Genomic DNA, 16,686 nt, shown 5'->3' with positions numbered 1-16,686 from the left:
TGAATCCTAGAGGTCTAATTACAGTGATGATTGCTAGGTGTAAGAATATCAGAGGTGGCAAGGGCCTGCAGTGGGGAAATAGGGATGGAGCAAAAGAGACAATAAGTATTTAGGAGGTGAAATGGGGATGACTTTGTGAATAATAGCATAGAAGGTTTGAAAGAAAAGGATTCGAGAATGTCTCCCAGATATCTAGCACAGATCTCAAAAAGAGGTCAGAATATAGGAAGAGAGGAGAGTGGGGGAGAGTGTCAAAGGAGAAAAATTAGCTTGAAACTTTTGCCTTTGAGATGCCTACACTTGAAGTATCCATTTTCCACCTTCCATTCTTTCTTCAGTTCCAAAAGAGTAGCCCCCAGTCTAATGAAATTGCTTTGCCAAGATGACTAACAACTCCATCTTTCCAATTACAGTGATGGCTTCTCTGTCTTCATCTTACTGGACTTTGCAGCATCAGTTGATGCCATTGACAGTCTCTTCCTTTATGATCCCCTTGACACTACCTTTGCCTTGCTTTCCTTCTAGTCTACTAGGCTGTCACTTGCTGTCTAATTTGTCAGCTCCTCTTCTTTGACTTGAATTCTAAACATTACAGTGCTCCAAGACCCAGCCCTGGGCTCTCTTTCACCATCCAGTCCCATAACTTGAAAGATCATAACTATCTCTGGGCTGTCCTTTAGGTAGCTGTCACTGTGCATGGCTCTTGAGCACTTGAAGTGTGGCTCTAATGGAGATGTACTGTATGTGTAAAATACCAGATTTAAAAAACTGGTATGAAAGATATGTTAATTTTTCTACTGAATACATGTTAAAATGAAAACATACAGATATTGGGGCAAATAAGATGTTGCAGTTAATTTTACCTGCTTTTCTAATGTAACTAGAAATTTTTAAGTTGTGTATGTAGCTTACATACATACATGTATAAATGTCTACAGAGAGAGGGAAAAATGTAAAATGTTAACATTTAGGGGATCTGGGTTCCAGGTATATGGAAAATCTTTGTACTAGTTTTTCAGCTTTTCTGTGAGTCCTATTACTGTATGACAAGCAAATTGACTTCCTTTTTAATTACCAGGTGTTGGAAAAATAGGAATGAGGGCATAGGTATAGACTTTATCACCTGGGACACAAAGCCATCAGGTTGACCAGCCATTTTCATTGGTGTGGGGATGGGTGCAGCCTCTGAAGCAAAGTTAGCCCCACAGACAGAAAAAACGGTAGGGTTTTCTTGAAAATCTTAAGATCTAGATTCACAGATTTTTACTTCTTGCCACTCCATCAGAGGGCTGTGTGGATCAGAATATTCCCTTTATCTCCATTCTATGCAGAAGCCAAGCTGAAAACCTCATAGTCCTTTTCAGTCCCTTCTTTCCCTCTCTGGCCCACATCCACCCCACCTCTCCCCACCAGCAATGCAAGTTTCTAATGCAGGACAAGAGTGAGGAGTGTCTGGTTCTGCTTGGGATCCCAGAAGCAGTAATAATTGAACTTGATCTCCAAGAATGAAGAAGATTGAGGAGGAATGGGGGGGGGGGGCAGGGAAAGGGGTAAGTTATTTAAGGCAAAAGGCAAAAACAATGTCATATGCAAAGGCTTAAAAAGAGATACAAAATCACATCAACTGCCATATCAGCTTCATCCAACTCTATGTGGCAAATGTACAAAGCAAGCTTTGGAAGTCTGATAAAAATAATTAGATTGATTTAAATCATGGGACTAAGTAGTGGAAGATAAGATTGTCCTTACATGGAGGACATGGGGAGATGGAGAAGAGAAGGGAGTTGGGGGAAATTGGAGGGGGTGATGAACCATGAGAGACTATGGACTCTGAAAAACAATCTGAGGGTTTTGAAGGGGCAGGGGATGGAAGTTGGGTGAGCCTGGTCGTGGGTGTTATGGAGGGCACGTTTTCCATGGAGCACTGGGTATGGTGCATAAACAATGAATTCTGGTACACTGAAAAGAAATTTAAAAAATAAAAAATTATTAAAAAAAAAGATTGTCCTTATATTTTAGAATTGAATTGGCACTGGGTGTTAAACAATGAATCATGGAACACTACATCAAAAACTAATGATGTACTGTATGGTGACTAACATAATAAAAAAATTTTTTTTAAAGAATTGAATTGGCAAAACTGGTGGCCCAGATAATGGGAAGGCATCCACTAGACGGTCTGGGGAACCTTGGCTAATTCATCTACTTATTCTTTGACTGCCTCCTTTAGTTTTTTTCCTCTTTTGGTTTGGTTTGGTTTGATTTTTGGGTTTTGGGGTATTTTTTCTTTTTTTTTTTTTTTTTTGGCATTACCATCATGACCTGAGAATCTGTGCTTCCCACACATTTTGCCTGGTACCTTGCCTTTGACTGTCTCCAGTTGGAGAAAGCTCTTCCCTCACTTCTCAATTCTGGGACTCAGGTAATGCTATTTTTTATTCCTTAACATTTCTCTCAGCAATATGTTTGCAAGGAAGTCCACTCCGAATATTGCTTCCTTTGACCAGAATATAAAATTCAATCCTTTATAAAGAACTATGGCATGACATAAAGTTGAAATAATGTCTTTGTTAAACATGATTTAAAAGTTGATTGAAATAGAAGTGATTTTTCATTAAGAAAAGATACTTAGTATATGACTTGGACTCATTGCACATTTCTACACCTTAATTTTTCCATGAGTAAAAATCATACTTGTGACCTGCATATTTTATTGGGCTTCCAAGGTGATTGTGGGATTTTTAAGCATGCTAATGTTGTTTGTGTGGGAAAAAAATGAATGACAGTGAGCAATAAATAACTAGTCTTAATGTTTCTTAGATACAAAGTTTTGCATCTAAAATAATTAAAGCCAAAGAGCAGTCTTTATGGATCTGACCCTCTATGGCCAAACTTCTTTTATAAAGATCTAAAAGAATGTTTGCATGCTCAATAAGTAATGCTTTTTATTGGATAGAAAAATACCTAAGAAGCATTGATTTATTTTATTCATGTCCAGTGGAATAATTCTGATGTTTTCCTCATTTGTGGAAAATTGGAGTCCTGAAAGAGCAGAATCAATAATTCACTGGGGTTTCAGTATAAATTAGTAAAGAAAAATTAGACCATAAATTGCTATATAACCTACTTGGAAGAACTGGTTAAAAGAAGGAAAGAGAATGCAAAATATATTATTTATGCAAATATATATGACTGTTCAACTGAATGAAAAAATTAATTTAAAAAATACAAAAATTATAGACCTATTAGAAATATATGAGGCAATATGACAAAACAATAATAAAGAGATACACAATAAAGAATTACAAGATGAAGAGGAAAAGATAAGAAAAAACAACACCAAAACCAGCCCCTTGGAAAAACAGCATAAGAAAGTAAATATAAGAATGGCCCTAAAGAAGCACAAGAGATTTCTTAGTGGGAAAGGAAAGAGAGAGCTCTTACACCTCAGAGGTCAGAGCCATTGACCCTCAGATCCCAGTGAGACATTTAGAACCAAAACATGCATGAGTGTAAAGTGTAAAAGTAAATACATGTGTTTCTATTCATACACAGACCCCCAGATTGGCACAACCTTATTAATCTGTTTTGAAAATTAATTAAAGAGAAGAGACCTGCCCCCAAAGATAGGAAATTGAGTATGCTGGGATGAAGAGGAAGAAGGCTGATACATTGGGAACAAAGATAGGTACCATGGCCAAGATGAGATGCCGTCTCAAACTTCCCTAAATTTCTAATGCCAGTGACTGCATTTATGCCCTACAGACTTCAATTTTTAAGAGATGTCTCTCTTACTGTGATAATTTTTAATGTATGCATGCATTCCTGTTTCAATCTAGTTCTATTTTCTCTATGTGTCCATCTGTGCTTTCATCCATATGCCTACCTCTACCTATACATTTATTTATCTATTTATCTACTATGGTTGTGGAATTGTTTTATAGACTAATTGCAAAAATAAACTCACCATATCTTCCTTCCCTCATAACAGGTAAAGGGGCTCGGGAAAGAATATGTAATATTGAATTTTCTAATTGGAAATTTTTAAAGGAAAATATATATGTATACAGACATATACATATTAAGCAACAAAAATTGTGCACATATGAATTACATGTTGAGGAAGAGAAAGACTATGAGAAAAAGACAAAAATTAAGCTCTTTGAGGAATAGGTATAGGAAGCATATATGGACACATCTTACACAGGTTGTGGTTTACTGTCTCAGCTCATTCTTTTCACCCAGCCTGTGATAATTTAAATGTTTCCTTTGCCCCTGGCATGATGTGAAGCTTTGTCAGTAGAAGACACAGGAGAGACATCTCAGGCTGGAAGGATCTAGCCTGCAGTTGGTTGTGCTCACTCCAGGGCTTGGCATGCACAGCCTCTCCAGTGCCCGGTATTTTATATTTTATATTACCTGGTATTTTATCCAGTATTTTCCTGCAGCACAGGTAAAAAAAAAAAAAAAAAAAAAGGAAAAGGAAAAGAAAATCAAGGAACCCACAGCTTAATAGAACAAATAAATCTGTAAAGTTATTACTATAACAAAGCTATAAAACAGAGATGCCTCTGAAGTTTAGAGTAAGAAGAAAAAGAAAAGGATAAGAAAAATTAAAATGACCAGCCTGTTGGAGGAACAACAACAGAAAGGGAAATGTGAGCATCTACTCCAGAAGCAGGGCAGATTTTATAATTTGGGAAGTGGTAAGTTCTTCTGTACTCTGAGCTTGAAATTTAAGTCAATACACACCTATGTCAAACAGACCTTGTAAAATCTTTTTTATTTATTTGACAGACAGAGATCACAAGTAGGCAGAGAGGCCGGCAGAGAGAGGGGGAAGTGGGCTCCCTGCTGCACAGAAAGCCCAATGCAGGGCTCGATCCCAGGACTCTGGGATCATGACCTGAGCTGAAGGCAGAGGCTTTAACCCTCTGAGCCACCCAGGCGCCCTACAGATCTTGTAAAATCTTGAACACTCTTACTACACTCTGGTCCACCTGCTGTCGTCTATTCTAGAATAAATTGTGAATTCTGCAAAATAGCACATTTGGTGTGTGATTCAGTTCATACATCTAAACCTAAACACAATTTACTGTTTCAGATCCATATCTTTATCTCTCTCTACCTATCTATCTACTGAGAGAAGTGACCTGCCACACACACAGTACATTAGTGAATATGTCAGGAGTGTGGGCCCAGGGAAGGGAAAGACAGGTGTACCTGTCTTAAAATGCCATCTTTGTCCATCTCTACCATTCCCAATTCACCACAGATTTCTAATACTAACAATTAAAATATTTCCTGGATTAGGTCAAAAAACAGCATTGATACAGATGTCAATTGTTAAAAGTTGTTTCTGTCTGCCTAACAACAAATCCTGGAAAATTCTCCATATCAGTTCCTACAGATCTTACTTATTCTTTCTTTCGATACTTGCATAATACTATATCATATATATGTACTGTAGTTATTCAACCACTTTCCTATATTGGGACACTTATGAAGCTTTCAGTATTTTGCAATTACAAATCAGGTCTCAATGAAGAATCTTTGCATATGTATCTTTATATTGCTGGAAGTTTGTGTTCAGGCTAATGCGCAGTTGCTGAGTCAAAGGATAAGTGCATATATGGCTTTCTTAGATATTCCAAATTTCCCGAGAGGGATCATAACATTTTGTGTTGTGAATGTACCTGTTTCCCCAGAGCCTTACGGAGAGACTGTATTGTCAAGCTTTTCAATTTTTGCCTGTTTGGGTTGGCATATGCAGCATAGACTTATAAAAATAACTTGAAGGAATGTATACAATAGTGGGTATACGTTTTTAAAGGCAGAAATCATTTGCTTTTGGATTGGCGTATTCACCTGTTGAGAGCATCTGTCTCCTGATGGTCTTTGTTACTCTCAGAGGGAAGTCTCTCTCGCACAGCCACTAAAGCTGTTTGGCCAGTAGGTGGCACTCTAGTGCTACTTTAAAGGGTAGATTCTAGTACAGCCCTCTCCATTCACAAAGCTTAGGACAATAACTAAAAATCCATGGTCTGTGTTCACTAGAGTTTCTAAGGGATAAGTCTTTAAAAACAAAACAAAAACAAAACCCAAGAGTAATATGCTTAGCAGGAAAGAGCTTTCCGAAGGGCTAAAGAAAAACAATTTAGCATGTTCTGATTTAAACAGCGTGTGGTAGTTCTGATCCGGTAACAAAAATTAACTAAATTAAGAACAATGGGCAAAGAGAACTAAACCATGATCATGTGGCCCTTTAACATATGTAAGTATTAGCAGATTTGCATTTTTGTCCTTGATGAAATGACCTACATAAGTCCACAACAATTAGAGGGCAGCCTTACCTGCACTCTATAGACACCCCTCTCCCTTACGCCAATCTCCAAACATGAAATGCAAATGTGTTAGTTTAGCTCGTGCAGTCCCTTTCCTAACATTACTTTCGTAAAACTGATCTTGACATGAATTCCTAAAGTATTTTTGCATTAAGAAAAATTGACAAGGATGATCTTAAGAACCAGAGAATCCTTACACGGATTACTTTGGACTAAAAGAAGACAGAAATCTTAGCAAACTTAGAGTATTAAACTATAGATCTTGAATATTCATTACTTACTTCAAAAAACGGGTAATTTTCCTTTTTCTTAAGATTTTATTTATTTGACAGAGATCACAAGTAGGCAGAGAGGCAGGTGGCGGGGTGGGGTGGAGACAGATGGCTACCCGCAGAGAGCCTGATGGGGGGCTCGATCCCAGGATTCTGGGATCATGACCTGAACTGAAGGCAGAGACTTTAACCCACTGAGCCACCCAGGCGCCCAAAAAAAGCAAGTAATTTTCAAATCAAAAAGAAAGAAGGTTGAGTTCGCAGATTAGAGCTGTATTGTTTATCTTCAGTATCAGGCATATTCATTATTAAAATTAATTAAATTGTCATATAGATTATATTTTAAAATATTTTATCAGTGCTCGCTTTGGCAGCACATATTCTAAAATATTTTATCAGCAGAGTCCTAGCAGAAAAATGAGAGCATAGGCGTAGGATACATCAAAATAGGGTATAGCAAAAACAGTTGTAATAAAGACCGCAAAAGACCGCCAAACTCCCGTTCTAGAATAAGCACAATATTCAGTAAACATTACCATGATGAAACTGACAACATGATACACACTGAGTTCTGATACCAACAGTTAAGTCACTCCTTAAAACAACCTTTAGCCAAGTGTGGTTAAGAAATCATCTCCATTCTGAATTTCTTTCTCTGCACTATGGAAGTTCTGCCACACATTTTTACCTGCTGGCTCAGTCCCATTTTGGTCATACAGCCTTTGTACCAGTTGCCTGACAAGTCCTGAGTTCTTGCTTATGCTCTTGTTCCAAGGTCACCTGAAGTGCTGTCTTCACAAAGGAATTCCCAGGAGTGTCCTCTTCCTTCCACCATGCTTGCTCAATGTCTATTGCTAATCATGTGTGACCGCAGGACTGGCTCATCTCTTTGTGTGTATGTGTGAGGCCCTGTGGCTTCTGTGTCTCTGATTTGAGCATTCTAAGTTTTCTGGCCATAGCCTCTGTTCTCCTCACAAGCAGTTATAGAAGGAGGGGTTTTCAGATCTGCTCTGTAAATATCAAGCTTTTTTTTGGGGGGGGGGAGATTAAACTATATGGGTAGTAGAAAATGACAGTGAGTTTATAAGAGTTACCATTTTATTACCTTCCATTTCTTGAACAAGAATTTCACTAAGTCTACCTAGCAACCTTGAATTTAGAAGTTGAACTGGTAAATCACAACTGAGAGGAATAATATTTTACCTAGAACTTTTGATATTTTTCAGAAGTTGAAATTTAAAATCAGCTAAGTGTTCCTGAAGAATCTATTACCTCTCTAGTCTGCCTATGCATTTCGATGAGCAAGTTGAAGCAATCTGAACATTTCTTTTTTTTAATCTAATAAATACTCATCTGCCAACTATTTATACATACAAAATAATATCGACTGCTTGCTGTGTTCCAGGCAGTTTTAAGCACTTTCCTGGTATTATCTGACATAATCCTCACAACAACCCCATGAGATAGATGCTCTGAATATTCCCATCTTATAAATAATGAATTTCTAGTAATCATCAGAGAAATGCAAATTAAAACACAATGAAAGGGAAAAAATAAAAATAAAACACAGTGAAATAACATTTCATACCTGTCAGAATGCCTAAAATTAAAAACACAAGAAGTAACAAATGTTGGTGAAGATGTGGGTAAAAAGGAACCCTCATGCACTGCTGGTGAGAATGCAAACTTGTGCAGTCACCATGGAAAACAGCATGGAGTTGTCTCAAAAAAAATAAAAATAGGATTATTATATGATCCAGTAATTCAACTACATTATCCAAAAAAATGAAAACACTAGAATTTAAATACATTTATTTAATTTAATGTTTTAAATTTAAAAATCACAAGGCACCCATATGTTTATTGCAGAATTATTTACAAGAGCCTAATTATGTAAGCAACCCAAGTGTCCATCTACAAATAAATGAAGAAAGATGTGTTATACATGTACAATAGAATATTACTCAGCCATAAAAAAAGAATGAAATCTTGCCATTTGCAACAACATGGATGGACCTAGAGAGTACAATGCTAAGTGAAATAAATCAGAAAAAGAAATATCCTATGATTTCACTTACGTGGGAATATAAGAACAAAACAAATGGACAAAATTTTTTAAAAAGAGAAAAAAACAGATTCTTAAATACAGAAAAGCTGGTGGTAACCAGAGGAGACGTAGGTGGAGGGATGGATGAAATAGACGAAGGAGTACACTTGAAATAGATTGAGAGTAGACTTATCTTGATGAACACTGAGAAATATCTAGAATTGTTGAAAAATTATATTGTAGGCCTGGAACTAATATAACAGGGTTAATTATATTAAATAAATTTAAATAATTAGTGAATATCTAGCTATGTAAGTAGGAAAAGGTAGAATGAGGAAACCATAAGTAAGCCAGAGCAGGCAGGGTAGATCATCCCCAGTGGACCTACACAATACCCAGGTAGAGTATCTCTCAGTAATGTAGTCTGATGAAGGAGCCTGTGTCCTGAGGAGAGAGAGATCCAGAGGCTTAGACTGGGTGCCCATTCTGTGGGAGAAGAAGCTATTCACCCTACTAATTAGACTGGGCTGGTAAAGAGGTAAAACAAAAGAAACAGTAAACCCTGGCAGGGCTTCCTGTGACCAGGACTTCCAAGACTTGAGAGCAGAGAGAGAATAAAGACCTTATTTCCATCTTATATGGATAAGGCAAACTCTCCTTTATGCTCTCGCTGCACTGGGCCAGACTGCAGCTTATAAAGGATTCTCCTGGGAGGCAAGGGCTCCCTAGTGGGAATAAGATACAAGTAATTCATCCTAAGGAAGGCAGAGGGTAGCATGTGAAATGACTGGACGACAGTTCCATGTTCCTGTTTGATTTTATGCCTTGTAGAGGCTGTGGGAGAAGTGCTCCAACCACAGGCATTTATAATTTGCGTACAGGCAAGCCTGACTTCCAACTGAAGCTCTGCTTGCAGGCTGGCTGTGACCACCAGAGCCCACTGGGCCTGCGCACAGGGTGGCCTGAAAGTTCCAGACAATTAATACCACCTCTATAGTTGGGCGATAAATATCACATCCTTCTTGCTACTTGAGTAGATAACTCTGAAGTGCATGTTCCCCATGAGAATTTTGCCTCACTTGTCCACTCTGGTAACTTATTTAATAATATATCCTTTTAAGGGCCATCATTCCTACCCTTCTTCATGTCTTCAGGGATCATCTCTTGTGTTGGGGGATCTTCAAGACTCCCCTCCCCCAGGTTCAGTGATTCACTAGCAGGATTCACACAACTCAGTATATAGTCATACTTGTGGTTATGATTTATTACAGCTAAAAGCAAAAAGAAAAGGCGCATGGGGTAAAGCCCAAAAGAAACCAGAAACAAGCTTCTAAAATGTCTCCTCCAGTAAATCACACAGGATGTGATTTCTTCCCACAGCAACAAGTTGGGATGGCATGTTCAAAAAGCTGTCGCTAGGAAGGCTCAATAGAGACTCCATGCCCAAAGTCTTTAATGAGAGTTAGCGTATAGACACCGTCTGTGTGGCATGTGCCCAAACCCCAGACTCCCAAAAGGAAAGTAGGTGCTTAGTACAAACCACATTGTTTACCCGAGGTTTAGGCACAGTGAGCCATTCATACAAGGATTTTGGGAACCCTCTCAAAATCCAAGTTCCCTGAATCCAGCCAAGGGCTGACCTTGCAGGCAGTCCCCTGGATAGCAATCTTAGGACTGGTGTGTTAATGCTTTTATCCACATTAAAAATATCCCAAATAAATCTCTTTCCCTCAGATCTTTGTGTCAGGGTTCACTTAACCCAGACCAATCCTGGAGTATGCTCCTTCTCTGAGATTACTGGCTAGTTATCAAGTCAGAAACTCAATATATTTGAGTTTGAAACTTACTAATGTTTCACCCTTTTTCAAAATGCTTTGGATTCATATACAATAATATTACACACACCAAAAAGAACTGAGAATGTGGTATAGCGGCTAGATCTCTGTTCTGGGAGTTAGGGATCTTCAGTCCTTTTACACTTCACATAAGGATTGGCTAACCTCAGTGGATTTCAGGTTGTTGCTATCAATAATCCCTTGTAAATTACTATTTTCATTCATTTGGGCTATTATAACAAAATGCCATAGACTGAATAGCTTAGAAATAACATCAATTTTTTTCTTAAAATTCTGGAAGCCACCAGATTCAAGATACCACCAGATTCAGTATTTGGTGGGAGTCCACTTCTTGGTTCTTTACACTGTGTCCTTAATATGACAGAAGGGGCAAGGGAGCCCTCTTGGTTATCTTTTGTAAAAGTACTTTTCCCATTATTATTTCCCATTTATGGGGATCTGCCCTCATGACCTGAGCACTTCCCAAAGGCTCTACCTTCTACCATCATCATGTTAGGGATTAGATTTCAACATATGAATTTTAGGGGAAAAGCAAACATTCAATCTATAGCGATTCCCTACCACCATAAGCCCATTTCTTTGATTTTTTTTTCTAAAAATTTTAATCAACTTTATTGAGGTATAATTTACATTCATTAAAATGTGTCCTTTGTCATTGTGCAAATCAATGATTCATGATAAATTTATATGACTATATAATCACCACCCCAATCTAAACACAATAGATGTCACCCAAAAAGTTCCTTCATGGCCCATTACCTTCAATCTTTTCCTCTACTCCTAGCACAAATACTAGATATTTATCTTGTTTTCCTTCTTTGTAATTTTCCTTTTCTAGATTTTCATGTGAGAGGAATCATACAATATGTAGTTTTTTTTTTCTACCTTCTTTCACTTGGCCTAAGCCATTTAAAATTCATCCATATTGTTGTGAGCATCAGTAGTTCATCTTTCTGTTGCTGAGCAGTATTCCATTGAATGAATGATCTATTTATCCATTCACCTGTTCATGAACATTTGAGTTTCTTCCAGTTTGGGGTATTATGAATATAATTGCTAAGGACATTCATGGGGAAAAAAACCTTTGTAAACATGTTTTTATTTTTCTTGAGTAAATACTGATGAGTAGGATTGCTGAGTTGTGTGGTAAGTGTATGTTTAATTTTTTTTAAATTTCTTTTCAGCGTAACAGAATTCATTGTTTATGCACCACACCCAGTGCTGCATGCAATACATACCCTCCTTAATACCCACTACCTGGTTCCCCCAACCTCCACCCCCTGCCCCTTCAAAACCCTCAGATTGTTTTTCAGAGTCCATAGTCTCTCATGGTTCATCTCCCCTTCCAATTTCCCTCAACTCCCTTCTCCTCTCCATCTCCCTATGTCCTCCATGCTATTTGTTATGCTCCACAAATAAGTGAAACCATATGATAATTGACTCTCTCTGCTTGACTTATTTCACTCAGCATAATCTCTTCCAGTCCCGTCCATGTTGCTACAAAAGTTGGGTATTCATCCTTTCTGATGGAGGCATAATACTCCATAGTGTATATGGACCACATCTTCTTTATCCATTCGTCCATTGAAGGGCATCTTGGTTCTTTCCACAGTTTGGCGACCGTGGCCATGGCTGCTATGAACATTGGGGTACAGATGGCCCTTCTTTTCACTACACCTGTATCTTTGGGGTAAATACCCAGTAGTGCAATCACAGGGTCATAGGGAAGCTCTATTTTTAGTTTCTTAAGGAATCTCCACACTGTTCTCCAAAGTGGCTGTCGGTGGGAATGCAAGTTGGTATGTTTAATTTTTTAAGAACTGCAGGACTACTAGGCAAACCAGCTATGCTTTTTGCATTCCCAACAGAAATGTATGAGAAATCCAGTTGTTGCAGATCCTCATGGACTGGATATTGTCAGATGTTTTTCTTTTAGTTTTAGACATTCTAATGGATATATACTAATCACTCATGGTAGTGTTACCTTATATCTCCCTGATGACTATCCATATTGATTGGGCAACTTTTCATGTGCTTACTTGGCATCCATGTAATATAACTTCTTTGGTGAAGTGTCTGTTCAAATCTTTTCCCCATTTTTAAGTAGCGAGTTGTGTTCCCAATATTGTAAGAGTTCTTTATTCATTTAAGATACAAGTCTTTCATCATATTATATTTTGTAAATAATGTTTCCCAACCTGTAGCTTCCATTTTTATTTTCTTAATGAAGCCCTTTTAAAATAGCTTTATTGAAATATAACTCACATATCTTACCATTCACCATTTAAAGTATGCAAGTCAGTGGATTTTAGTATATTCACAGAGTTGTGCAACCATCACTTCAATCTACTTTTAGAACATTTCAACATTCCAAAAATATACCTTGTACTCATTAGCAGTCACTCTCCATATCCCCTTACTGACCCTTCCTTACCCACCCAGGCTCCTGTAACCACGAAACTATTTTCTGTATCTCTGGATTTGCCTATTTGGAACATTTTATACAAATGGTATCATATAATATGAGTATATTGTGGTTAGCTCCTTTCATTTTGTAAAATGTTTTCGAGTTTCATCCATGTTATAGCATGTATCAGTACTTCATTCCTTTTAATTGCCAGACAATAGTGCATTGTGTGAACATACTACATTTTCTTTATCCATTCATCAGTTGATGGACGTTTGGATTGTTTCCACTTTTTGGCTATTATGAATAAAGCCTAATACAAACATTTTTTTTAAAGATTTCATTTATTTGAGAGAGAGAGAGTGAGCGACTGAGCGAGCACATAAGAGGGCAGGGTGAGAGGGAGAGGGAGAGGGAGAAGCAGACGCCCCACTGAACAGGGAGTCGACTCAGGAACTCAATCTCAGGATCCTGGGATCATGACTCAAGCTGAAGGCAGATGCTTAACCAACTGAGCCACCCAGGCACCCCCTGCTATGAACATTCTTTGTGGACATATGTTTTGAGTTATCATTAGTAATGTCTAAGGGTTCTAACTTCTCCACATCCTTGTCAATACTTGTTTATTATCTTGTCTTTTTTATTTTAACCATCTTAGTAGGTGTGAAGTCCTATTCCTTTGCTTTACATTTCCTAATGGCAAATGAAATTGAGCATCTTTTCATGTGAGAATTAGACTCTGCAAATCTTTGGAGAAATGTCTTCTGATCTTTTCCCATTTATTTTTTTAATTTTTTTTTTTTTTTGAGAGGTGGGAGAGGTGGGGGAGGGGTAGAGGACGAGGAAGAGAAAGAGAATCTTAAGCAAGCTCCATGCCCAGAACAGAGCTGACAGGGACCTCTGTCTTACAACCCTGAGATCATGACCTGAGCCAAAATCAGGAGTTGGACGCTTAACTGAGCCACTCAGGAGACCCTCCTTTTCCCATTTTTAATGAGATTGTCCTAATATATATTATTATATATGAAAGTTCCTTATCTATTCTGGACATAAAACCCTTATCAGGTATATAATCTGCAAATATTTTCTCCCATTCTGTAGGTTTTACTCATATTGTTTGCAGATCAGAAGTTTCAAATTTTGATAAAATTCAATGTATAAACTTTTTCTGTTTTCACTTTAAGTTTTGTCATATCTAAGAAACCATTACCTGATGTGAGGTCACAAAGATTTACTCTTGTTTTCTTCTATGAGTTATAATTTTATTCCTTACATTTGAGTATTTGATCTATTTTGAGTTAACTTTTGCGTGTGATACAAGAAAGGAGCATATATATATATATATTTTTTGCATGTGCATATGTCATTTATCTAGTACCATTTGTTGAAGGCTATTTTTCTCCCATTGAATTGTCTTGGCACCCCTCTCAGAAATCAATTGATCATAAATGTAAAGGTTTATTTTTGGACTCTAAATTCTACTCCAGGGATATGCAGTTCTATCCTTATGCCAACACTATACTGTCTTTATAGTAAATTTTGAAATCAAAAAGTGTGAGTCTTCCAGTTTGGTTCTTTTTCAAAATTGTTTTAGCTATTCTGGGTCCCTTGCATTTCTTTATGAATTTTCATGTCAACTTGTCAGTTTCTCTAAAGAAAAAAAAAATAACCAGCTGGGATTTTTAGTAGTGGCTTCATTGAATCTAAATCAGTTTGGGGAATATTGCCATCTTAACAACATTGTCTTCTTTGCTGGTGGGAGGTAGGAGATGAATTGTGTTTTATTTACATAGCATATGCCAAATAGAAACAAAGGAAGCAACTCAGAAAGGTCCAAGGTAATCAGCCATGTATTGTCTTCTGACCCATGATTATGGGATGTCTTTCTGTTTTTTTTAGATTGTATTAAATTTTTTCAACAATGTTTTACAAGTTTTAGTATACAAATCTTTTACTCCTGTTAAATGTATTTCTTACTAGTCTATTCTTTTTGATGATTTTGTAAATGGAACTGTTTTCTTAATTTCATTTTCAGATTGCTTGTTTCTAATTTATACAAGTATAATTGAGTTTTATATATGAAAATGATCCTTTATTTGCTAGTTCTTGTGTGTTTTACTGGACTCCTTAGGATTTACTATACACAAGATCATGTCATCTGCAAATAGAGATCATTTTATCATTTTACCTCTTCCTTCCTAACCTGAATACCTTTTATTTTTCATGCCTAATTGCCCTGGCTAGAACCTCCAGTAATGTTGAATAGAAGTGGGAAGAGCAGACATCCTTGTCTTGTTTTACTATTAAGTATAATGTTAGCTTTAGGATTTGTGTGTGTGTGTATGTCCTTTATCATGTTAAGAAATTTCCTTCTTTTCCTAGTTGCTGAGTGTTTTTATCATGAAAAGATACGAATTTTGTCAAATTTTTCTGTGTCTGTTGAGATGATCATGTGATTTTTTCTTTTTATCCTATTTAGTGTATATTACATTAGTCAAATTTCCTAAGTTAAATTAAACTAACCTTGAGTTCCTGGAATAAATCCCACATGTATGTGATGTATAACCATTTGCATATGTTTATGGATTCACATTACTAGCATTTTATTGAGGATTTTTGCCTCTGAATTCATAAAAGATATTGGTCTATATTTTCGCTTCCAGTAATGTCTTTGCCTGTTTTTTTTTTAATTAACATATAATGTATTATTTGCCCCAGGGGTACAGGTTTGTGAATCATTAGGCTTACACATTTCACAGCACTCATCATATCTTTGCCTGGTTTTGATATTAGGGTAATCCTGGCCTCATAGAATGAATTGGAAAATATTCCAACCTTTTTTATTTTTGAAAATTTGTGAAGGATAAGTGTTAACTCTAAATATTTAATATTTAATGTTAATGTTTTAAATGGTTTAAATATTTTAAATGTTAAATGTTTTAAATGTTTAATTCACCAGTCAAGCCATGTGGGCCTGGGCTTTCCTTTGTGGAAGTTTTAAAATTACAAAGCTGGTATTTTAACTTGTTATAAGTCTATTCAGATTTTCTCTGTTTTGTTGAGTTACTTTCAGTAGTTTATATCTTTTCAGGAATTTTTCCAATTTATCTCTCAAATTTGTTGGTATACAGCTTTTTTAAGTTATCCTTTTATATTTCTTCTTATTTCTGTAAAGTTCGTAGTTGTGTCCCCTCTAGGATTCTTGATTTTTGTAACTTAAGTCTTCCCTCTTCTTTCCTTAATAATAATAGTATTTCCATTTTCTTGCTCAGAAGACCGACTTTTTGGTTTGTTGATTGAATTATTTGTAAGTATTCTATTCTTATTTCCACTCTAAACTTTACCATTTCCTTTGTTCTTCTTGCTTTGGGTTCAGTTTCTTCTTTTCTCCAGTTCCCTTGATGTAAAATTAGGTTATTGACTTGATATCTTTCTTCCTTTTTCATATCAGCCTTCAAAGCTATAAATTTCCCTCTAAACACGACTTTAGCTGTATCATATACATTTTCTTTTTGCTTAATATTTCACTTTATTTTTTATTGTGTTTTATTTTAATTCCAGTATAGTTAACATACAATGTTATATTAGTTTCAGGTGTACAATATGATGATTGAACAATTCTATATATTTCTCAGTGCTCATCACGATTAGTGTACTCTTTAACCCCCTTCACCTACTTAACCCATCCTCCCACCTACCTCCCCTCTGGTAACCATTAGTTTGTTCTCTATAGCTAAGAGTCTATTCCTTGGTTTGTCTC

This window comes from Lutra lutra, chromosome 1, assembly GCF_902655055.1.
Source record: "Lutra lutra chromosome 1, mLutLut1.2, whole genome shotgun sequence".
Lineage (NCBI taxonomy): Eukaryota > Metazoa > Chordata > Mammalia > Carnivora > Mustelidae > Lutra > Lutra lutra.
Note: the sequence above shows the minus strand (reverse complement) of the source record.